General features: G+C 26.4%; 2 protein-coding genes across 6 annotated transcripts in view; one reads left to right on the top strand and one right to left on the bottom strand.

The window, feature by feature from the left end:
- LOC107448563 (uncharacterized) overlaps positions 1-27,534 on the bottom strand; it is a 182,180-nt gene that overhangs the window by 45,100 nt on the left and 109,546 nt on the right. The window lies entirely within an intron of this gene.
- The window catches only part of LOC107448561 (uncharacterized), an 89,994-nt gene continuing 63,132 nt past the window's right edge, over positions 673-27,534 (top strand). For 2 of the 4 annotated variants that reach the window (XM_016063809.3, XM_071187828.1), the window contains exons 1-2: positions 673-913; positions 1,885-2,039. The gene's annotated coding sequence lies outside the window, so the exon portion shown is untranslated. Of the gene's footprint in view, positions 1,028-1,884; positions 2,040-27,534 lie in introns of all 4 variants that reach the window. The other 2 variants (XM_071187829.1, XM_071187827.1) reach the window with 1 other exon arrangement.

The raw sequence follows: 27,534 nt of genomic DNA, 5'->3' as shown, positions 1-27,534 counted from the left end.
CATTTTCAAATTAGAAAAAAAAAATTCAAATTTTAAAATGAATTAAGAAATTGCTTTGATTCCCCAATTTTTGCTTAAATTCAATCCAGATCTATGAATTTGTTTGATTCATTTGCTTCGATTTTATTTATTTATTTTTTATTTTATATTTGGTTAAAAAGTAGAATTAAAAAAATGAAGAGTTCCTTATAGATATATTCAAATGAGATATGCAACACTTTTTTACTTTTTAATCAACAAAATATTCTTGAAACAAATAAATTATAAAGGTTTACTTTACTAATAAAATTATAAAATTTAGCCATAAATGGTGATAAAGAGTTTTTAGAAATAATTTATTTAATTTGAACATTAATTTTTATACTTGTAATTTATGTTAACTGTTGAACACTACCAAATAAATATATAAATAAAATACGCATTTCATGACAAATTCCATGGTTGGGGACATCGCTGAGAACCAATTGTTGGGGAACTCCTCATGGGTGTCAAAACGAAATATGACTTTCAACTGCCCTCCCCCCTTTTTGTACTATAAAAGAAGGGGGGGTAGAACTTTCATAAGTGTTGAGTGTAAGTATGAGAGATCAATACGGGAGCACATATCCATGCGCACGCATGCATTCAAGCCGTCCGGACCAGCCGGACTAAAGTAGGGGGAGCAAGTCGGCCGGACTTGCACGATCGAACTCTCTTCAGAATGCTGGATCTCATCCTGGAGAAGAACGTGGAAGGGTGTGCTTGCAACTTTTCTGTGACGCCTCCTTCGAAGAAGTTGGGAGAAAAGTTTGTCTTAAGTCCTACCGGCGTCAAATTTGAAAAGCTCGGTGTGACATTTGATTTTTGTCGCGACTGACAGTGTCAGAAACTTGTGTCAGGATGTAAAATTGCGATTTTCTGACAAAGTGATGAGGTAAGAAATAAATGTAATGAGAATTATGATCTCAAGCTTTTTATAAACTTTAAAAACTTTTCCTTCTTTTCCGGACGGTGTATAAAAAATATTATAAACTTGTGGTTTGGAAAGGTAAGTAAACTTTTTATTTTTGTTTATTCTTTATATAAATTAGTATTCTCACTTTAAGGAAAATTGTCATGAGTATCAGTTCTGCTTTGACGTTATGCTTATCTTTGGTACGGTTCAATAAAGAATAATATCACCGATACGCTTTGAAATATAACCAAATTGTAAAGAATAGGAATTAAGTTACTGCTAACTTTAAATTACATGATCGGAATATATTTAAGGTTAACAGATTAGCTTTTACTAAAAAGTGAAAATTGTGGTCGAAGAAAAAGTGTCAAAATTTTTAAAGCATATTTTGTACTTGATTTTTAAAACAATCTTATGAGTAAAATTAAGAAAAAAATTACGTTATGTTTTGGCTACATTTTTCAGTATATCAGTGATATTATCGTAAATATTTTCATGAGCCTAAAGCTATCAAAAGGTAAGTTTATTTTTTAAATAAGAGTAACAAAAGTATGACAGAAAAAGTAAGTTTTTAATATTTTAAATAATTTATAAATTGGCAGTTTAAATTACAAAAAATACTGTTTAATTACATGTTTTCTTTTTAATCTTAAAAGTATTACAATAAATAATAACAGTATATGGGAATTGAATTAATTTTCCGTAAACAAATATTTTATTTACTATAAGTAATAAAAAAACTTTAGCAAAATTTATTTTAAGCCCCTTAGCCTTTAACTTTCAAACTATCAAATTTTTGCCTTCTCAGCATTTTCAGAATTTTTAAATAAGATATAATTTAACTCTTGAAATTTAGCTAAAGTAGTTTTATTTAACTTTAATAGAATTTTTTTCTTTACAATTCAAGACATTGCTAAATTTCATACAGCATTAAATAACTCATATTTTAGGTTTACAGGAAATACTTTTGAAGTTATTCTTAAGTACTACTTCTGAGGAAGACGCATACTCCGAAACAAAGCAAAAAGAATTATTCTGGATAAAAGGATTTAGAGACATTTTTGGAACTTTATGTTTCGAAAACTTTCACTTTTTGGGAGGAATGGTAAGTTTTTGTTCAAACTTTTCAATTGTAATTTAAATAATATACCGTTCATATGCTGATGTTTTACCGGAAATTCTGATTTTTAAAATTATAGTTCTTATTATCTTACATTTAGTAAAAAATACAAAACTGAAAAGTTAGTTTAACTGAATAAAACGCTTTCATGCCATGCTGTAAGGTAAGGTTAAAATAACCAAGATTTATCACATATTATGAAATCATATTTTATTGTTTATTTTACCAAAATCATAACCAAAGTGCTTCTGTAAAAATTACTGAGGGTTTGGGTGTTCCCTTAAAGCCTTAAATAAGGTAATTTTTACGATATTATGGTAGTTTCGACCATATTTTTTTCGCAATGCGTTAATAACAGAAGTAAATTATTATTAAAAAAAACAAAGCATTCTTGTATCGGTATGGGGGACATTGAGGTTAAGGCTCCAGAACTTCGTGAGAAATAATGGTAATCAAAACTAAGCACTCATTGCCAGACAAGCTGGTACTCATAGATCTGAAATTAGACAGATCAGTTTGCTAGATATATCAATCAAAATTCATACTATTTTGACATCTGTCACATTCACAACTTTTAATCAGCCAACGAATTCTATCTGCGTACACTTATAAAAAAATTATAATCGCAACTTTATTTAAACTATTGTCAGATACGTGAAAATTTTTGTGGAGTTTTATTACGTGTACAATAAACTAAAAATAATAAAACTATATACAAAGTTAAATTATTAAAGAAAGTCACTATTAAACCTTGTGCAGTTAGAAGTTTGATAATCAAAATGAATAAAAATATAATTTTTTCATTAAAATTGAGAGTATTCTAGCTTAAATTTAAGACCACATTGTTTTAAAGCATATTTAAAATTTTAAAATTTATAAAAACAAATCAAACAAATATGCTATCAAAAAAATGTAAACCAAATTTTATTCTACAATAGCCTTAAAATTATGTAACATTAGTGCTTCCATAACAGCAAAATCGAAAAGGCTTTTAAGATTGGAGCTGTTGAATGGGATAAGTTAAAAACATTATTTTTGTTATTACTTTTGTTCCAATTTAAATACCACATCCCCTTGATCTGAAACAAAATAATTTTTTATAAATTAATAAAAGGCTTGAATTTAAATTATTTTGTCTTCGTTTTTAGCACTTTGACGAAGAATTTTTACTAAACATATTTTCATGCTTTTTTCATTACTTTGCATTAATTCAGATCAAAATAAGTTGAAAATACTAGTAGCATTTTAATAATTTATGGTAATGAAATACACCATGAAGCACATGCGTCTTTTTCTGAGTTAAAGGTAAAATTTTCCAAGCATGGTTTACTTCCAAACAAAGAATTTTCACATTAGCACTTATTTCCAGTTATTTAGATATAACGGAAACAGTTATTCATCTTTGAAATTTATTTAATTTACAGAATCAATTATTGATAATGTCTTGAATAGGAATAAAAAAATTAAAACTGCATTTTTTTGGATTTTATGTTTTTGCACAAATATAATTCAGATAATCTAACAGAGGTTTTTATTAACTATTAAACTGATTTATGATTTAAATATACCAAAATGTATTTTTGCTTGTAATTATAACTTCAGAAAAAAATATAAAAGGGACACTGGTGGCCCATCTGTATCAAAAAGCAAAATATATAATATTTTTTGAGCGTCAAATAAGTATTCAATTTTACTACGCATAAAATAATGGTTGGAAAAACTGTATCAAGAATAAAATAAGTTTAATGATTTTTTACTACTAACTTAGTGCTACAATTTCAAAGCTGACTCCTAAGTGACCCAAAAAATAGTCAGTAATCTAAGAAATACTCTCAAACTCTTCCTGATTAAAAAAAATTTAATGAAATACCTTAAAATATAAAGCTTTTATTATATTCTAATTAGAGTTCATTTGAAAATAAGTAAGAAGGTAGTTAACTTCGAGCAATTTTTAAAATGCTTGACTTTATATATGCTAAGTGTATAGGGTAGCTGTTCTAATATTCGTAAGCGCCACTGATATTTTGAAAAAATCAAAAAAGCATAGAAACAATAAAGATGCCTGTTATTTACAACATACATAAAACTCCTTAATTCCCTTATATGGAACATCAAAAAGTCAATCAAACACTGCCAAAGTTTTTCCATTAGTATTAAAATTATTCTCAAATTCACAACACAGAAATGTCATGTTTGTCATGTTTTGTTATCTGATAAAAATCATGTTTTTGAAACATAAATGAGAAAATGTAGTATCATGTTGGGAAAGTTAATTTAGAGCATTGCAATTTAGATTAATAAGTGCAGTTTATATTGCAGAGCTTGTTTTTCATTGAGCATTAATTCTTATCTATAACAAAATTTGTCAAAAATTTAAATCGCCTTTAAACTTTGTTGAAGTGTGAATTTAATATGATTCCCGATTTAATGCTCACACACACATAAAATATTATGTAACGCCAAAAGAGACAAAAAGATCCAGTAGCTAGTTTAACGAATTTAAAGTAGCTTGAAATTGACGGTCTGTACCTAGATACAAAAAATAAAAACTTTTTTATTAGAAGGGTTGGAAAAAAATTGACAACTCGTCAAAAAGATTGGAAATTAGGAAGAAAAATTGATAAATTTGTTCTCTTTATGGAAAAAAGGTTTTTTTTTCTAAGTTGATAAAAATTAATATTAAAATAAGTTATCTGTCATAAATATGTAATTTTTCATGTATATTTTTGTGACTCAAATGAAAATTCTGAATCTATGCAGTTGCTAAAACTAATTTACGCTGAATCTTTAAAAAATTAGAAATTTTTATTACAGCAGAACGCATTTGCATCAGATCTGTTTGATTAAGCGTTACGCGAAGAAATAAATTTACACTATAAAAAAGGTGTCTGCAATGCAAAAATGTAAATTGATAAACCTTTATTGTATGATACTGTATTATATCATCATTTTTTTACATTATTTAACTTTTTTCTAAAGGAAAAAATAAATACGTAGTTCAGATGTTTTTTTTTCTAATTATTTAATGCATTAACCTATTTGATATAACGTCTTTAATCATGAACATATTGATAATTACCATTCGAAATGCCATAATATTACAAACAAGAGTTATACTCTTTGTATCAAAATATTTTAAACAATAGTTAAATGTTATAAGTAGAGAAAATATAAATTATATGTTATATTTAAAAAAATTGAAATAAGAGTTAAATGTTATTTACTAGAAAAGGTCAACTAAGTGTTATGCGCTAAAAGATAGTGCATACAGTTCTAAATGTGCTAACTGTTGTATTGCACAGTACATTGTTCTCTTTATCTGCTTTAGAAACATATAGTATGAATAAAAATTTTAAAAAAGTACTCAAAAATAATTTTCAAGCTTCAAAAATCATTAAAGCAATTTGCATACTGACAAATATTAATAAATATTACATCCGCAGTCTTTATTTTTCCTTTTATGATCTTTATCACCCCGCTGTATGAAATGAAATATTTATTGACAAAATATAAATATAAAAATTAAAATAAAGCTCAAAAAGCATATTTCATATTCAAGATAAGGTTATTTTCTCTACCAAAATAAAAAGAAATTAAAGTTGTGCTTTTCTTCTCTAAAAATAATAAAAGCATCTTCATTATCATAATTAATGCATTAAAACTTGAGTCTATCTCACATAGTTGATTTAAACAGAACTGCACATTGGAATTTCGATGATTATCATGTTGTAATCAAAACATAAATTATGAAACGTAAATTATGAAACATAAATTATGAAAATCTATCTCGAATGTGAAACAAATACGTTTAAAAGTTGGTATTTAACATTTGACTTTTAACCTATCCTATCTACCCTATTAGGGCTTAAAATATTCCTTTACTGAAGTTTTCGAAATTTCTTTGACACTAAATGGTCATTATAAATATTTGACAATATTATCCTATTAATAAAAAGTTTGACGAAATATCAATATCTAGAAATTCATAATTGTATAAAATTGCATCAAATCTCAACAATTAGATATTATTCATTTAGGTACTATTTAGAACTTTAATAAATTTGAAACTCAAGTCTTGAGGCATAAATATTTCAAAAATATTTTCTCTAAAACAGAAAAGAGAGACAAATTTCCTAGCCTAGCATTCATACAATGAATTTATTGATATAATATTTAAAAAAAACTTAATGGAACTCATTAAAATAAGTAATTCAAAATTCCCTTAGAAATTTAAACCCATTAAATCAATATTTGTTAATACTTTAGTACATTTAAATTGCAAGACTACATTTGAAAACATAAAATTTATTACTTTATAGCAAAATGTATTGGCTTTGGCATTCATTTAAGAGCAATTTAAAAATAGTCGAGGTTTTCCTTTTTTCATGATCAACATTAATGATCGACTAGATTAAATCTCAGAAATATTACATTTGTTTCTTTCTTTGAGCAATTAAATTTTTTTACTTTCTTAAGCAAATGTTGCTTTACGTTTCTGAGATGATAAAAAAAACCTCGTAAAAAACATAAATAAAGTATGGGAGACAATTCTTTCTACCCAAGATATTAAAAAATGGAGAATGAGAATAAGTGAATGTTTCGCAAAAGTTTTATTCTGATATATTTAGCACAATTGCACTTCTGGGATTTCTTAAATCATTCAACATTTTATTTATTCGTGGGATTTTTTATCATAAGAAGATTATAAAATTATGAATCAAAATGGGATTTTTAAAAGATAGACTTTTATTAAAAATGACTACGATATTGGTTGCTTAAGAATGTTTTCATCTTTATAGTAATAAATTGAAATAAGTGAATTTTAAATATATTTTAAATATATTTATGAATAGTAATTGCAATATATTTGTAAAATTCTGAGTAAAATTGGAATTTTTTTTAACTTTATCTTTTATTAAAATTGGCTATATTGATTACTCAAGCACTTCTTCATCTTTATAACAATAAATTTACAAGAGAAAATTTTGCATACATTTATAAGCATCAATTTGAATGTATTTAGGAAAGTATGAGCAGAAGTAGGATTTTTTAAAAATTAGAATTTTATTAAAACTAACTACTAAATTGTTTACTTAAGCATTTATTTATTTTTAAGGTTACTCAAGTGTTTATTTAATTTTTATGAACTAATTTTGAATACGTTTATGAGCAGGAACAGAGCGTAAGGAAAAAAAATTCAATTTTTGTAATATGTTACATATATGAGAAGCATAATTCACAGTTCTATGATTTTGAATTTATGTATCAAATTTTCTTAATAGTGTGTTACTGTTAATATAGATTTCTTATTGAGAAGGGTAATTTAACTGGAGATATAATTTTTTTCCTTAAATTCTGATTAAATATTATACAATTCCGCTGTTAGAGAATTTTCAACTTATTCTAATAACAGATTTTGAAACTGCTGAATTCATTTTAATGATTATAAATGTTTCATAATTGTAATAATTACGTAATAAATCTAATCACATCAATGATATTATATCCCAGTAAAAGTTTAACAGAAAAATTTGAACATGTTTTCATTATACCTTTAGTTATTTAAATATAATAAATAAAGGGTATTCAGTATATTTATTTTTCAAACCGTTTTACCCATAATGTATTATCTCAAACAAATTTCACTGAAATATTTTTTCCTTCTTGATTCCTCAACAAATCTTTCATTTTAGCTCTTTAATGAAATCAGTATTACTTCTTAAGTTAGTATTACATCTTAAAGCTAGACATTTTTGAAAATTAAAAAATAATGTTAACTGCATTTTGAAATTAGTTTTTAGTTATTAAAATTTCATAGTTAACAACCTAATAATCTACTCTTTGGAATAATTTGAAACTGCTGAATTCATTTAATGATTCTAGATGCTTCATAGTTGTAATAATTACATAAGAAAACTATGATAGATTCATTATTTTAAAATTACCAACAAACTATAATAGAGGAGGCGAAATTATCCATTATTCAGGAATAATTTCACTTGAAACTAAGTAGAAGAAAAATGATAGATTTGATACGCTATTTAAAAAATATTAATGTTTCTTTAAATTTAATTTTTTACATATTAAAATTTTAATTCGACATAATTTAAATGATTGTGATATTTTCCATTTAGATTTATATCCTTTACTTAAATTATAAAATTCTTATATTATTAATGATTTTTCAAGAGTGAACAAACTGGGTCGAAACTTAATGGTGGTTTGCCCAACTCAAAGGTGTTTTGATTCAGCATCAATGCAATTTGGCCAACAGGGATCAAAACTTGCGCAGCACTAAGTAAATGCCCACAGGAATATCATAATCTGTTATTGTGTATAAAGAAATATTAAATAATAGTTGTAATTTATTTACGTCACACTAGAGCTGTACAATGGACTAATGGCGATGATCTGGGAAACATCCCTGATTATGATCCGAAGATATGCCATCTGAATTGTGATCCTCCGCAGAGGGGATGACTCCCCCGCTTTGGTAGAACAAAGACCAGCGAGCACTTTACAATGGAACATTTTAACGAAGAATACCGAGCACTTTGGCATGGTTTAGTTTGGTGATCTACTGAAAAGCATGCCTTATTTCAGTCCACACTGGGACTGAAATATCAAAATGAAAAAAATAATAACAACGAATCTACAGATGACACTTAAAAATAAGAACTAAACTTTTTTTATATGAGTGCAGTTTGAATCAGTAAACTTAACTGTCTGAAAATAATTCTGTTTTTAACTTTTTGAACGTTTCTTGGTTTTCTCGTAAATATTTTGTTGGAAGATTTCCTTCTTTTTGTTCTTCAAATTACGCCTTTTCTTGACAACGATATCTGTCAAAACATTTAATTTGTTCCAATAAATCAAACTTTTCTCAAAAACTTTTATGTAAAAATTTTTAAAAAAAAACAGTAAAATGTAAAGTAATAGAAAACAATAAATATGCTGTTGTTTAAATAAGGTAATCTAAGTGCACGGAGTGTTTATGCACGGAGTATCTAAGTGTACTTTTTTCTATTTATATCTTCTTTTTTTTTTTTACTTTTTTGCATGAAAATTATAAAAAATGTAATTTTCTCCTAATTTTACCTGAAAATGACTGATAGCAGAAAACAAGATGTTATTCTGCTTGATACCATGCTTCAATTTGGTGCACACGAGGAAAAGAAGTGTTAATCAAAAGTTAATGGTTAGTCGAACCTCCCATGTTTCCAAACTTTCTTATTTTTTAATGCAAAAACTAGCTGATATCACATGCATCTAAAAGTGAATATTGAGATATGTTACTTAAAAAAGTCAACATATTATCTCCGAATTCTGCTAATTATCTTTCATACTTCATTTTTTTTAAACCGAACAATAACATTTCTTCAAGCCGAGCAAAACTAACCTCAATCAGTCGGCAAGTTATAAAAAGACATAGATCATGGTTTCCAATTTCTAAATTGTATTTATGTTAAATAGACTAACACTCGAGACGAATTGAATAATTGGGTGCATAATTACCACGTCTCTGAAGTGTCAGCGTGCGGAGTTCATTGAATGACATGAAGACTCCGCCGATGAGTTGGAGTGAAACTCATTAAGCAAAGCGAAGGATGTCTACCCTGGCCTTGTTCTTAATGAGCGACAACACATTGAATGAAGATAGGAACTTAATGCAAACTCTTCTCTCTTTGATTGAGTTGGTCTTCAAACCCACTAAATAGCTGACTTCTGAAGATGACAATTCCATAGAGGGATTCAAAAAATTTGCTTTACAAATGTGAAAACACAATACTATGGTCTATCTATTTCTGAAAGCGTAATCTGTTGTGGTGAAGTTTTGATAATAGTTGTGTCAACAAAGATATGAAATATTCAAAACGCATCATTTCAAAATTAATGATTAGAAATATATTTATTTGGAAGATATAATGATAGTTAGTAAGTCTCTTGTTTGATATAAATACTTTTTCCTTTAAATTTTCTTTTTATAATTACAACATTTGGAGAATTACTTCAAGGTTTGAAACGTTATTATAAAAAATAATTATGCAAATTAAATTTTAAATAAGAATTTGAAAAATAATACATTAAAAAATCAATTAAGTTTCATGATCATAAAGTAAATATTTCGATCATCATGAAAATTCTTGCAAATTTAATTTAAAAAAGCTCTAATAGGGAGAAGCTATTTTATAAATAAACTTATAAAGAGCCTTTAAGATGTTTGAGAAGAATTCTTCAAGCTGAATTACACTGTAATTTACAGGAAAAAAACTGGCTACTGGTGTGCCAAAATAAAACCGTTTACTTCACAGAAAAAAATTCTACTACTCAAAAACGGATTTTTTGGCAGATAAGTACTGTCATTTTAAGAAACAAACTATGTTATTTAAATATAAAATTCTGCTACTTTAAAAGAAAAACTTCATAAAATAACTATGTAAGCATCGTGCTCGTATCGAGCCAAGAGCAGAATACACGTGACCTGTCAAAGTCGGGATTCGAACCCGGATCACTACATTGGCAGCCACGGAAGCTCGAGTGATTCATTACGAAGAAAAAATTTAAATTGTCTTTTTATTAAAAGTCTTACTTATTCGAAATCATATTTAAGTGTAAAATACTTTAAAACTATCTATAGCGTAGCTTTATAAAAATGTCCGGCAATTATACTAAGCGAAAAATTATGACGAAAACCTGATAGCAATAGGGTGAAGTATAAATCCGGCAAATGAAGTCGAATCGCAATTTCATTTATACGCTGTTCAAAACCATAAAATAATTTCTGAAAAGCATAAGCATCTATAGAAGTAATAGTAAATTGATTTGAATAAAGATAAAATTATCTTACGGTTAGCAAAACTGCATTGCGAAAAGTATAGAATTTGAATTGACAATTTTAATGCGTTTAACGTCAAAAAAGAGAAGGGACTGTGAAAAAAAGAGGAATTTTTGCAGAGAGTGGGGAATGAATAGAAAAAAAATTATCTGGATTTATCTTTAAACAATTTTTATTTTAAAAAAAATATGTTTTTTTTAAAGAATTTACTGTTATTTTTTACAGTGTACCAATTTAAATTTTTTTTATTATTTATTCAATTTGTTTGTGCCAAAATTACCTAGAACACACATTTTTTGACACATTTTTGCATGTTGAACTTTTTGTGTAGGTACAAATTTCCAAAAATTTAAAATTTAATAAAAATATAACTATTTATGGGTGCTTTTAAAGTTATCCTTAGTAATAATATTATTATTAGTTTATCATGTTTTTTTCTCAGGGTACTTATGAATTATTTGTCAAACTATCTTTCAGGACATTATAATGATTTTACATAAATTATATATAAATTTATTTTAAGTAAAAGCTGTTTCAAAATTATTTTTTGAGAATGTAAGCGTTAAGTAATTTTAAATTATCTTTCGTGATTTGATTTTCATATAAATTAAAAAGAAAAATACAAAGAGCTCCATTTATTACATTTCCATTTAATTGAGAGTTTTCAATGTGTATTATTAGTTATTTTTAATAAAACTTACAGATTAAAATATGATGAAATTTCCAGAAAATTTGTCCTTAAATTCTTTCCATATATTACGTTTCAATATCTGAAATTTTTAAATCAAATATTAAGAGATTATACAAGAGCTTGTGGACATAATCCTTTTCAAGAAGTTATCATCAGTCTTTCTAAAGAACTTAGCAATTTATATCGATTTTTCTCCTTCAACTCAATGTTTCAATCCGGATATAAAACTAAAATCGAAGAAAACAACCTTTAAATCCCAAAGTAAAACAAACCAGGATTATATTCTGCTGTGTACATAAAAGAGCTTCGTATCTTGTCAAAGTGATGCATGTAGAGTAATAGAAACAAAGAAGAAAAATTATGTCCTCAATCTTGTCAACTACAAATGATTTTATCCAATTTCTCTAACAACCAATATAAAACTAAAATAAGGAATGAAGCCGGAACTCTTAAAATAAGTAAACAAAGTAAACAAAAAAAGAAAGTTTTTTTTTTATCTTTAAACCATTTATCACATGACGTCGTTTGTCATGTTCTCCAATATCTATCATTTATATTGGATAAGTAAGTTGCTTTTTAAAATAAATATACAAATCACAATTATGCCATTTTAGTATATTTAAAAAATGCACGTAAAATAATAATAATACGTGCATATTAAAATTACCTGCATAAAATTTTTTTCAATTAAAAACTTAGTAAATTGTATGGATATGGATTTATAGAAAAATAATAAATTTAATTCATTATCTGCATAAAAATACATAAAAGGCATATTCAGTTCGAACTTGTAATTTTAAGTCGTTTCGTTTTCGCATTGTAGCGCTCCATTGTTTCGTCACTCTTTATTATACTATTTTCTGAAAAATTTTAATCCTACGATAACCTATTGATGTTATATTATAGTGTTTTACTTCTAACCAATTAACAAAAATTGATGTTATTTTAAAGTAATGTAAAAATTATACCAAAGAATATATAAATTTTGAAAAGTTCAAAAACATGCACAGTATAAAAATTGACAACTTAAAAGGTCACACGTTGTGCTTCATTTTTTTTTCTAAAACAAAAACATAGTACTGAAAATTGATAAACAATTCTGAAAATCTGTTATTCTTGGTTCGTTTTCCCAACCCTTAAATTAAAGAGTCGCTTTGCAATAAAATATGCACCACACGTTTTTGCATAATAATGTTGTATAATAATAATAATGAAAGATTTCGCCAAATTCCTTATAGAAAATCAATTTGCATTTTATCATTCTTTACAATTATGCAACATCAGTCAATTGACACAATTCAATCAATCAATTGACATATAAGAACGCAAGAATAAGTTAGATTTTTAATTGCGAACACAGAAAATCGATTTAGAACTATAAATTTACAAATTATAAAGTAAAACTCTCTTTACCACAATTAACTCTTAAAACAATGAAAAACATTTTCAGTTTTTTTTTGTCTTACGAAAAGTTTATTAAAATACGATTTTAATTTGAAATTCTCTCCCCACATTTCTAATCATATCGTCATAGAATTTAGTTACATCTGTTACCTTCTGAAAATGAAGTTAGCTTCATCACCACTTTAATTACACTCACCCTACATTTTTTTATTATATCGTTTATTTTTGCATCATTTGTCTCTCGTATAAACTTTTCTAAGTTTTGAACTTAATATCTGACAGTTTAATTCTAAGAAATTAAAACAAATTTTTAACAGCATGCCTTTTTTTGCTGAAAATTCCAAAAAAATGAAGAGAAAAAATGCCAAGAATAAATTTATTTATCTTGACTTGATAACATACACTTTTTTTCTTATGATTAAGGTTCAAAAAATTAATTCTCGCACTTAATGTTAGAAAAAAAATCTTCAAATCTTCTGCTTATTTTAATTTAACTTACATATACAATGCATCTTGACGTATATATATATATATATATATATATATATATATATATATATATTATTTTTTTTTTAAATGTAGTAACTTTTTGAATTTTGACATATAAATTTTCCATGAAAAAACACTCCATATTTAATCTAAAGATTCATATATGAAATATTACAATTTTAGAGATAAATTTATGTAGTTTAAGTCAGGTGACATATGTTTTTTTCTTTCTACTAAGAAGATATCTAGTAACTTTTTACAGTTTGAGATACATATTTTCCATTCAAAAAAGGAAAAAAAAGCTTTGTATCTAATCTAAATATTCATTTATAAAAGAGTTCCATTTTAGAAATAAATTCATCTATATTAAGTCAAGGATGCATTTTTTTCTTTTTTTCTTCTAAGACAATATCTAGTAACTTTTTGCATTTTGAAATATGTGTTTTCTATTAAAAAAACTATATATCTAATCTAAATATTCGTGAATGAAATATTTCAATTTTTGATATAAGTTCCTGCATTTTAGGTCGGGCATGTACTTTTTTCTTTCTTTCTTCTAAGAAGATATCTACGTATTTGGTCTAGTTATTTATTTTGCACATTTCTTTATTCAAAGGTTTTAGCTTAATATTTTATTATGGAAATTTAAGTAAACTTTTAAGAAAACTGATATTTTGATGAGATTAATTAACAAATTTAAATACTATTATGATTATTTGCATAAGTGAATAATATAAAACAATAATACATTAAATAAACTTCGTATTATCCGCAATATATGCATTGTCTTATTACAGTAAATCATCATGCTAAATATTGATTAACAGCATTTTGACTGATTCAAAAATAGCTTCGAGTTCAATAAAAACCAGTTAAATCGTTCCTTAAAGCTAAGTTTCGAATCACCCTTTCCCCGCCGTCAAATTCTATTTTAAATGCGATTTCTATTGATGATTTCAATTCCTGGGGCCATTTTATTTATACAGTATTTTCACCGAATCATTTTTTAGAATTTTATTTATTTATTTACTTTTTTGAGAGAACTTTTTTTTCCTCTTATTTTTTATCATTCGTACCTTATTCCTCCTCAGAGCTTCAAAAGATTATTTATTTATTTATTTATTTATTTATTTATTTTTAACTTAGAGAAAAACGCAAAAATCCATTCTCAACTGAAGTGAAAAAAAAGTCCCTCCGAAAAAAGAAGAGGAGGGATAAAACGAAATAAGGGAAAGGGAAAAACAGGACTAAAACACTTCGACGAAAGAGGGCGATAGCTAAAATTGAAGTGCTTCCATTTTCTCAAAAGGATTGAAATTTAAGTTAAAGATCGAATAGTCTTGCTATAGAAATAATAAAGGGTAGAGGAGGTGTGATTCCAAATAATGTAAGCTTTGAGGGGAAAGATTTAATGTTTAATCAAGCAAATAGGATTCGTGTCATTTCAAATGCACACTTCTCTAAGACGTGGTAAACGTGAGGGAATCTATAATGTTATTTAGTTACGAAATTCAAGCATAACAAAAAGTTGCAAAAGAAACTCGTCTCATTAGGCTAATGCAGCCCTAGGACTGAGTCAATTATTCATTAAAGAAACTCTGTTCCTGAGCAAGATCTTGGATTAGGCTGGAAATATCCTGAGTGTTTTTGCGTCAATAAAGTTATCTTGAAAAAGCTAAAAAATACATAGGGTCATTTAGTTATTTCTCCCACCCACATTTTTATGACTGCTCTTAAAACTATTAAAAGTGTACTATAATTTATAACACACTACTGATAAAAGCATGCATTTACAAAAGATATCCGCACATTATATTCGAAGAGTATTAATTTAAACATTATTTCAATTTAAATCCGACACTATAAAAATATGGTTTTTAATGGGTAGAAATGTTTCGCAGAATATATTTTAAAAGTAAAGTGTATTGAAATTATGTAATAAAAGTAATAGAGCGAACTTAACATTGTATTATCTTTGGCCCATGGAAATTTAAGTGAACAGGAACAGTTTAAAGTCAATTTATATAATATCAAATGAAATGTAATCAAATTAAATATTAGGAATGAATTTTTATAAATCAACAGTTGAAGATTAATATTCGATGTAAAAAGTTGCTTCAGTTTGGTTTAAGTCCTCAATATATGGTATTACTTTGATGTAAATCGAAATTTTATTTCAGTTTGAATCAAAAAAAAATTTTCGACTTAAACAAGGTATTTTGAAAACTCGTTTTACCATAATTGTCCTTATAAGCGATATTTTTTTTAAATAAGTAAATTGCCAGACTTTAGAAAAAAGAGAAAATTATCCAACAAACGATTATAAACAAGCACAAATTTCACAATCATTAAAAATTTTAATGTCAATAATAAAATATTCTGATGACAAATAAAATTTCCGACGTTTTATTCAACATTAAGAAACTCTCAATGTTAAAGCATTACATTGCAGTCAGCCCAACAATTAGGGGAAAAAAAGTTTTTTAAAGTTTAGAAATTTTAAAAAAGAATTGTTTGACTCCATAAATTTGATAAAATAAAACATAACATTATCTAAAAAACTCAATTGAGTTTCTCTAAACCGTAACCTAGTAAGAAATGTCACTTCGCTAGTTTAAGAGCGAATTGGATTTTTTCGTCTATCTCAAGGAGGAAAAGATTGCGAAAACGGATTCGACTTGGAGCTCGATAGCTAATGGGTTTATTAACGTTTTGTCAATAATGGAAAAACTAAAAGGGTTCCAAGTTTGATGAAATTATTAGTAATTGAAGTGACCTTTACGCTGTTCAAAAAATTGTTTATATGAACTGTACATAATTTTTTTCACTTGTAAGTATTTACTTTAGTCTGTGGGTCACATTCTTTGATCTAAATCTTGTAACTTTCAAAAATATGACAAGTAAAATATGTGAGGAGGAGTTAAAGATGAGATAATTTATTCAATTATTAAGTAAGTAATCTTTTCATTTCTATGCATATTTTAATGAAATAAGCTTCATCGATATTACTACTCATGGAGTTCTATAAGCTGCAAATTGATTAGTTGTTTTAAGTATTTTTACTTATATATATAGTTATAAGAAGAAGAGAAGCTGAAAGAACTGCGAATTGCGGCAAACTTGTAAAGTATTGCAAAATAAAACAGTGATGTAAACTAAATAGGACACAAAACTAAAATAGAAGTAAAAAAAAAAAAAACAACATTATAAATTTAAATTTAAATCAAATGTATTCTAGTTAGTTTATTAATTTACCCAATAAACACCCAATTAATCATCTTTTTACTAAATTATCAATTTATCTGTGATAAATTTACCCAACCATCAATCATTACCCAATCATTTTACCTAATTATCAATTCACGCGAAAAATAAATTAAATGGAAATAAAAAATTATTATTATTAAGCGCTAAAAACCTAATACGGAATGATAGCGTTAAATTTTAAAAAAAAATTTCTGTAAGAATTGAAAAACTGAAAACACAAATGCTTTGCTTTAAGATTGAAATTACAAAGTGAAAATCTTAAAACTATTAAAAGGATTTTCAAAGGAATCTAACCTACAATCAATCTTAATTACATGATATTTTACCTAATTGATTAAAACAACAAGTATAACTTAACACCATTATGGAAAGATCCTTATTGTTAGTCAAAGGCTTTCAAATAAATGAAACATATATTTTTAGAACTGTAACCTTATATTAAAGTATTATTACCTTCTTAATACCTAACTTCAAACAATTTGTTAAACAAAATCTTGTAAACGGGATTTTACGAACATATAATTACATTTGCCAAAAATACTGTTATAGGAAAAATATTTAGCTTTTCGGATTTAGCGTAAAATATTCTTATAATTCATTGCTTTTCAACCTGTATAAAAACTGCTCGAACAGAAATTGCAGACCACTATAGACTTTTTTAACGTTTTTACATGCAAAGTCAATTTTTGATAAAAATTCGCTTCTTTAATGATGAGCTTACCTTATTGTCTGGAATATTTATTTTATCTTCTAAACGTCGTTAAACAGTCTACCCAATTTTGGGTTTACGACTACCATTGTTCAACAACGCAACCTCGTAATTTGGACCCAACCCAGAAGACAAGCGAACTTCTAGATCAGAAATTGAGAGAAATTTCCCCTCGTGGAGGTTTTTTTTAATGGAATTAACCCTCATTTGCAGTACGGGGAGAGTAAAACCACCCACGGTCAGCCTGACGGCATAGGAACTCAAACCCATTATCCGTCTACCACAGAAGATATTTCACGTCAGCACTGTGGTCAGTTCGAACAGGGTGTGGAATACGTATTGACCAGCAATCGCTGAGATTCAAAGCCGGTTCACCTCAATCGAAAGTGAACGCACTATTCCCAGAACCAACACGCCTTTCGACAATATTTAGACACAATTAAACTTTTTTCATTAAAATAAAACAACAGTTAATTTGACTATAATTTAAAATACAAATTTCATATAAACAGAGAAGGTCTTACCAATTTAAATTTTAGTGTGGAGATCAATGTTATGAATAAAGTTCAGTAGAAATGATTATTCATCCAAATATATTTCTTTAAGATAAATCAAACTAAGAAGTATTTAATAGTAGTAATTAGTAAAAGATCTTAGATCATATCTACATATTTATAAAAACCTTTAGACTTTTACGCTTATATAGTATACTTCTGAAGCAACAGAATACTAATTACGTAGCCAAAGATAAAAATTTTCTTATAATGAAATGTCTGGAAAGATAATAGGGGAAAACCATAATTAGTTAGTTCTAAGTGCAGTCTGCATGTTTTTCAACTTTTCCCGTGACTGTTTAAAACTAATTTTTCTTTTGTAACCGAAAAAAATCGTAAAAGTTGGAAAAATTCTAACACCTTGAAAATACTAAAACCTGGTTGAAATAAGTGTTTTGTTGCGGAGATGACGCGACAAAATATTAACTTGATTGTTCTTTTGCCACTTAATATATTTCAATGTATTGTGCGATAAATAAATAAAGTTGAAATATTTGAAATAATTGAAAATTTTGAAGCATTTCAAACTTTGTTAAACCGTACATACATTGTTTCTAATTAGTAATTACACGCATATTTAACATGAAATCTCAATTCATCGATGTCTATAAATATGAATGAAAAAAAATTACAAAAAAATAAACTCATTGCACATATATATATATATATATATATATATATATATATATATATATATCATATGTAATATATGACATATGATATATATATTTATATATCATATGTAAACCACATCATCTGCTGATTCTGTAATACGTCACAAAGTTGTCGAAACTGTACCATTTCAACTAAGTAATTAATTGAAAGGGTACAGTTTCGACAACTTTGTTAGTTAATTAAGTATTATTAATAAAACCAATAAGGATTTTTAAGTATACATATTAATGATACTTGTGACTATATGAATTCCATTTCCCTTAAGCTTAGATTGGCTTTACAACACAATTTACAAAAAAACCTGTATAATATATTGTAAATAATAAATATTTATTTTGTGATAAGATCTATCCAAAAGAATATTTAATGTACTTAAATTATTTAAATTAAAATTATACATACATTGATTTTACATTTAAAATTAAAGCAGTTATTTTCCCCTCCAGTGATATTCTAATTTCTAGAATAATTTATGATGCGTAACACTCTGCGTCAGCGAACGCTCTTAGATAGATCCCTTTGCATTTAACTCTTACTCACATTCAGCACTGACTAAATGCGTTTGGGGTTATAATTACACGAAGCTCCTTGTCAGTCATTATACCAAGTACCACTTCATAATAAAGTGCGAATTTAGCCGAACTTTCATTATATTTGTGAAATGTTGCTGACTTAAAAGATTCCTTAGTTATTATGCACAATTATATCGTCATCTTGTAGCTCCTCGTCTTGAATCAAATTCCCATCGTTTCCGTTAAATCAGTTTGAACCAATTCGATCATTTCCATTTATTTGACAAAACAAGTTCGCAAAGTATGATTTATTGCATGCGTCGGAAGATGATTATTGAGACATAAACTTGGGAATGGTTGCTATATTGATTTGAAATTCTGATGTGAAAGCTGATAAATTATCTTTAACGTTTACTTAGAGTAAACTATTCGGAATTTGTAATTTCAAAGCTTTTATTACATGTTTAATTAGTATCTACTGTTAACCCTTGTTTCATTAAATAATGAGTATCATAACTTATTTATGCGAAATTGGGAAACATAATTTATTTTAAAAGTTTATGAAGGAGATTTAGTTTATTAGAACGTAATTATTATTGTAAATTATATGAGAATTAATGCTTATTAGAAATATTTCAAGTTTGTTAATGATATATTTGTTAGTATATATATATTAATGAAAAGAGCAATTCAAGTTAACAGTTAATTCCCCATGTAACAGATCATAAATTATAAGTATAATATAAATCAAATATACGTAAATTATAAATTCTTTCTTTGTTTTATTACGTAACTTAAGATTTTTTAATTAATGTTACAAAAAAATTTCTTAACAATAAAAGTAACAATTAAAAATACGTGCTTTTAAAGCAAGTAGTTTTAATTGTTTAGAGCAGTGTTTCCCAAACTTATGACTTTTATGTACCCCTTCTAAATTTTTCGTAACACTGTGTACCACTGATAAAAAAAATGACTGTATTTTTTACTATAAAAGATTGCACAAAAGTTAAAAGTCACACCTAGCTGTTGACACCACTAAATATTAACTGCTAACTTTTCCAAAAGTAGCCAATAGAAAAATACTTAATCGTAAATTTTCATGGCTAGCTTTGTTTTTGAATAAAAGTTTTTAAAACTTTTGTTCGTTGCAAGATATTTCTCATAAAAACGCGCACCCCCTCTAAACTGTTCCCGTACCCCTGGGGGTACGCGTACCACAATTTGAGAAACACTGGTTTAGAGTATCTTAAACAAAAAATCATGACAACTACTTTACACCAAAATCAGTTTAGTTCTTATTGTAATCAAGCACCAATGATTATTCTAAGATAAGTAAAATACTAAGAATTCCTCATTACACTTCTTTTAGTGCAAAGTCGTTGCCACCATTTTTGACATACAGTGGCACCGAAATTTGTGACATGATGATAAGATATAATAGATGTAAATCAACCATATGCGCATCATATATTGAACACTGAAGATAATTCAAATTAAGCAAACTAATTAATTTTACCAGAACAGATCGGATGGAAATTAAATATTCTATGACTTTTTAATATAAATGAGAGATGTGTGTAAATCATCTTAGAAGATCATTACTGTAAATACTTTCTTACTATATCGGGATGACAAGAAAACCAGACTATTTTCAAAAACCACTTCACTGAGTAAAACAATGGTCTAACGATATATTGGTGATACATAATCGTCTAAATATATTATATATAATAAAATTCTAGCTCTAAGGGAACACCGAATGTCTCGGGAATTTTTTGCCGAAGCTCTTGATGATGATTCGTAACGATTTTAGTTAATTTGACAATAAAATATAATTTTATAATATGTGATAAAATCTGATAAAATTGGTAATTTTATCATTAACATAAAAAAAAACATTGATTCGGTTAAATTTACTTTTCAGTTTCGTATTTGCTTCTAAATATGTTTTAATAAGAACTATAATTTAAAAAACCAGAATTTTTGCTAAACCGTTACTATATGAACAGAAAATTTGCCAATTGAATGTTTCTTAAATAATGTACGATTTGGTTCTATTAACTACAAAATAAATCTTTTTTTTTACTATAAATGCCGTTAACATACTGTACGGTAATTTCACCAGAATCCCTTCCTCCATATAGGTTAGCCGGATTTTACTCAAAATCTCCAATTTTTCCCAAATGTTTCCAGAACAAAAAACACTTTTAAAAATTTTACTAATCTTCAGTAGAATTGCATAGTTTGCTCAAAACATTTTTTTTTCAAAAAAATATTGCTGAAATAAAAACAAATTGAAAAAAAAGTTCTGCTTCCTTTTGTTTTAAACAACCAATTACATCACAATTTTTAATTTAAAAAAAATTATATTGCTTTAATATATATATTTTAATAAACGATTGGTTTTAAAAAATGGTTCAAATCAAAAATCAACCTGTTTTTTTTCTGAAGAGAATCCGCCTAACATTAATTAATCCTAATTTATAAAGGCGGTAGAACAATTACTAAGACTATTTTTTAAAGTTATTAAACTGTTTCTCCTTTATTGGACCTAGTTTGACTCAGAAATAAGTATGTAATAATCGTTTTTGTTACGATCTAATTCGAGAAAGGATTTTAAAAAATGACAAAATGTTATTTTTGCATCAGTAAAATAATACCAAAAAAAGGAAGTTTCATTTTTTTTCACGTGAAAAATCTCATATCTTTAATATATCTTCAAATCTTTTCATACATTTATTCAATGATCTTTTCATTGTTGGCAATTTTGTATTTAATATGTTTTTAGGTACCGAGAAAGTCAAATTGAGAAACATTCATTTTTGACAAGAGGACGTATTTTAATGTCTAAATGACTACAAATGCCGTATGACTCAAAGAATAATGATAATAATAATCTTAAAAAAAGAAACAAATCAAAATGAGCTTTTTTTTCCTTCTTTTTATTTAAACTAAAAAGGGGAAGAGGAAAGTGATGATCATTTATTTGCTACAACTGGAGTGAAAGAATTAATCGAAAGGCCCATGTAATTTAAAAGTAATGATGATGTAGTAATTTCTTTTCATTTTTGTTTCTGTTTTTTAAATCCTTTGTAGAGAAAATTTCCTTTTTTATTTAAAATTTTTGTGCTTTTATTTTTCTCAGCTTCTTCTAATCCTGCATTTAAAAACGAGAATCATTTTTCTTCATCTCCATAAGTGAAGATAAATTCTATGCAATTAGTAAAAACATGAAGATTAAGTCTTGTATCTTCAAATCGATTTCAACTTTATGTGTCATGTCTATTTCATGATAAAACAATAAAAAACTCAGAAACCCAAATTTTCTTTATCTAAAATTAAGTTACTCTGTGTTTTTAAAGTATAACACATAAATGCACCACTCACTATTTCTTTTCAATAATATTTTGTATATTATTGTAAAATGCCATCAAAAAACAGTTTTTGATGAGAATTTTATGATGAAATGAAACGAATAGTTAGTTAAAAATTTTGACAATTTCATTCATCTGCTCATCATCAACAAAAAATTATCTAAGTTTCAAACTATGGAAAATATATATATTTGACATTAAATATAAGTTACTTTGCATTTGTTACAAATTTTTATTTTAAGGTATCCGACTGAGTTTGGCAAAAAAAAATTAAATACACTTAATTAATTTCTTTTGATAACCAGGATTCCTCAAATTGTAAACATGAACTTTAAAAATTTATAAAATATTTTTTTAAAAAATAAGGGGAAAATTTAACCACAAAAACTAAAAATATTTTTTAATGTCACTCTAACAGCTCCAAAATAAATTATATTGCCTAATAACAAAATAAGATTTGTCTAGGTCAATAATATGGTTAACTGTGTATTGAAAAAAATCTTCAAAACATTTCAAATATACATGGAGATAGAACTAAATATATTATTCAATATTGTTTTTTTAAATTTCAATTCTAAACATTCTGAGTTTAAATACGATAAAATAATGAATTCCCACTTAGACCTTAGCTTTTAGTTCAAAACATAGCTAACGTTATACAAGGCTAACAAGGCTTCAAAACATAGCTAACGTTATATAACGTTATAACCATATACTACATGCAAAGTTTCGAATAATTCTGTAATAAACTTTTTTTTGTAATGGACCTTCGGTAAAAGATTTTGTCAAAATCAATCTGAAAATACATTTAAAGTATGTAAATGCTATTCTGTTCCGTTTAGCATGCAAAAAAACAACTGTAACTTCAATTCTGAAGGCTGGGGAAAAAATTTAGTGAAATATAGAAAGCTAATGAACAAAATTCAAATATAAACAATAAAAAAAATCGGAATTTTTGTCAATTTTGTCAATTTTTATCCAGTCGGATACCTTACAACCGTTTTCTTGGTACATTTTTGAAATTTAAAAAAAAAAAACAATTTCAACATCGCAAAAAATAAACTATTTTTCACAATGCTACAGAAATCTTATGCTCGTTCATTATATGAAAAATGCCAATTATCAGTTAGTTGTTTTCCTATGTTATAAATGAATCTATACGGTGGCGTAAATTAATCTTTCCTCAATTGTAATTGGCATACAATTAAATGTTTATTAAGTTTAATTACTGTATATTGTTCCAGCATGTAAAAAAAATTAAAACATAATCTCTTTTTTAAAAAAAATATTTTAAGAACTATTCATAATTAGTATTCTTATTCTCGTTAGCATTTCGTTGAAATATTGAATAATTAAGGAAATGTGTATTAGAAAGGCAATATTTTAAATAAAAAATATTTTTATCTGAATAAAAAGATTTAAGATTAAATTAATTACAGATTTAGAAAAAAAATATTAATAAAAAAATCAGTATTAATTGAAACCCCAGTGTGTTGTCGGAAAGCAAGTGTAATGCTACCAAGGTTATTGCACCATCTGCTACACGGAGAAAAAAATTCTGTCAAGACTACCGTACCGTATGGTAATGACAGTTCTGGTGAAAAGAATAACATGATTCCGGTTAATAAACCCAAAATATACGGTATTTAAACCACTTATTGAGTGATTTTTCCGTTCATATGTTAACGGTTCACAGGAAATTAGTTTTAAAAATTATAGTTCTTATTACCACACATTTAGTAGAAAATACAAAATAGAAAATTAAATTCAACCAAATAAGTGATTTTTATGTTATGATCTAAGATACCCTGAAAAAATTACCACATTTTACCACATTTACAAATTTGGTCACATATTTTTATACCATATTTTATTGTTTATTTCATCAAAATCATTTCCAAAAGAGCGTTTCGATAAAAAAAATTATCTAGATTTATGATGTTACCATAGAGCCAGTAAAATTTACCATATTTTGGTAGTTTTAATCTTACTTTTTCAGTTCAGAATGAATCAAGAGCTGTTTTTCTTCGAGAGAAACTAGCCAATGAGCTATTTTACATGATTAATAATTTAACGTATGTCATTCATATAACGAGAAAATCAATAAAATCATCTTATTTTAATTGATTTAAATATAAGTTGATTATTTTAGCTCTAGATTTTAATTATTTAAATGGAGATTTACTATGACATTATTACTCATTATCAATAAACTTGTCGTTTTATTATACTTAACTTCACTTCATTTTTCTCTTTAACATCCATGTAAAACTTTTCCTCATTACAATAATAGGGTTTGATTATTTTATGCAACAATTGATAATTTTACTACCCTTATATTGATCTAAATGAAGTTAATAGGATTTCTTTTTCATAAAATGAATTTCTGTCATTCCTAAAGTTGACATTGTATACACTGATACATTGTATACACTAAAAAAATCCTCATTGAATTACAGTTAAAAATACCGGCACTCAGGGTGTAAAAAAATGTTACGAAACAAACAATCTAATACACCATAAATTTTACATGAAAAATTACGGTGAAATTACTGAATTTAAATAAATATTACTGTTAAAATTACGTTATCCTATTTCATGATAAAACTGGATTTACGGTAAATGGATTTTATGGATGATGAACCCAAAATGTCAATAATTTATATCAAATTTAATCCAAAATTTTCTACAGAGTATATTCAAGCGTACCTTACGGAAACTTAATTAATAAAAAGAATTATCAATCTATGTTAAATAATAAGCAATATTGCTTTTTGTTTGCGATAAAAAAATATAATTCCGTAGAGGATATTGAGGGTTAGCGATTCAAGTGAGTAGGTCACTTCGTCTTCTAGTAATTAAAATAAGGAAACTAAATGAAATGAGTAAGTACATTTAAATAGGTTAATTTAAATAGGTTAATTTACTAGAAAATTTGAGAAATTTTAATGAGCATTGATATGCGTCAAAATTAAATACTCAACAACACCTAATCACTATCTATTATTTTTTTTTTATTTATTTCCTTTTTTATATTATTTATATTTCATTTTATTCTATTAATGTTATTAATAATGTAATCCAATATATATTCATTCCCGAATGGCAAGTTCCAAAATCTACCATCACATAACAATGCGACCAAAAGTAAATTGTTTCCAATTCACAATAAAAAAAATATAATAAAAGCGAGTACTTTTATCCCAAAAAATATTTGGAAGAAAAGGCAATTTTGAAGAAAAATACAGCCTATAAGAAAGAGACAGATGTAGTTGCATTCTATAAATAATACTACTTTGGAGACAGGGAGTCCTGTAGGTCCGTCCTCAATCAGCCAAATGTCCCGCCTACAAGGCAACATACTGGAGCCATCAACAGAATCAATGCTCAACGGTGAATTTCGAGTACTCTACTGCATTTCTAATTTGTCTTTGAAATGGTACTATTTCGTTGACATCATCACCTTTCAAGCACAAAAAAGGGATCTAATCAAGTGGATTTAACATACATTTTTCTTCCAATGAGTTTTGAGATCGGTTCCTTTTGTTGGCTATTATTGTTCTACATTCAGTTAGAAATGAAGTTAGATTTATTTTCTACAGCTAGATCATTTTTTTAACCTATATAAGAACAGAGGACACTCTTTTATTGCTCCCAGTTATGATAATTATTTCAACAACAATTTCATGCAAATTAATAATTTTTATCCATTATATTTCATAATTTTTATTGTTTTAAATTAAGCACCGTTTTAAACTTTTTCAATTATAAACTACAAAATTTTGAACAGCATATCGAACTACTTCCATTCGGGGTTAGTTAAGTCATATTTCTAATTAAGAGATTTACTCCAGAGATTATTTCAGTGATGTAAAACTTGGGGCTAAGTGCTTAGATGCGTGGCAGTTTTCTAAAACAAGTATGTTAAAGACAAAAAATCAAATCAATTAATCATGGTTTCTTAAATTACCTTTGAATACGGAGGAAATTGAGCCATTGGTAAAAATTCAATTTACAGTTAGTTGGTGATGGGGTATGAAAATTCTAAAATGAATATGCATCTTCTCAAAGCATTAATCAATAAAAAATAAAATTTCTTTTCATTTTTTATTGCTTATTTAATATAATTTAAAAATTTCAAAAGGATTAATTTAATGTTCAAAACTTAATTAATAAGTTCAAGTGGAAATTCATAGCATTCTCAATGTGATTGCTACAGGCTGTAAACTTGCATTATTCAAACCCATAGTAATGTTAAAAAAGTTCAGAGAGTTCTAATGCATCCCGCAAAAATTACTATAAATAAATAACAATTTATGAGGAAAAATTAAAGTTCTACAATAGGAAGTTCAACTTAAAATGTTAGCTTGGTGGCTAAATTTATGAAAAGTATCAACTTATGATCAATTTATCTTCATATGTATAGATTTATAAGCTTACCTTTAAAATACACCCAAACTCTTTTAAAATATGTCATAAAAATAAAATGTCATAAAATATGTCATATAATATGTCGTAAAATTTCACGAAATTGTATAACTCGGGAGATGTAGGATAACAATCAAACTCAACATAACGAAGCTAATCTCCTCATCAAAAATTACTCTGAAAATGATTTTTGTTACCTTAATATTTTCAGTAAGCCCGGGAGAAAAAAAACTTATAATTGAAGAATCTTAAAATCAATACTCAATTCAATACAGAAAATTTATAAATGATTATTAAAAATTTTTAATATTTTTAGGTCGTCTAGTTTTAACAACTTCCACAAATTTCCTATTACAGTAACTAGTATGTCGCTGGGACTTATGAAATTCAAAAATAACAAGGTTTAAATTCACAATATTAATAAATGGACCGTTCTAATAAATGGAAGTGTTAACCGTTTTAGATATGGTAAATTTGTTTCGAATTTAATATGTTTAAATAAATTCGTTTATCAATGAAAAGCGAAATAAGCATATGAGCC

Source organism: Parasteatoda tepidariorum, chromosome 11 (genome assembly GCF_982258835.1).
Source record: "Parasteatoda tepidariorum strain Cologne lab strain chromosome 11, Ptep-v5.0, whole genome shotgun sequence".
NCBI lineage: Eukaryota > Metazoa > Arthropoda > Arachnida > Araneae > Theridiidae > Parasteatoda > Parasteatoda tepidariorum.
The sequence above is the reverse complement of the archived record's forward strand: the minus strand, read 5'-3'. Positions and strand labels throughout refer to the sequence as shown.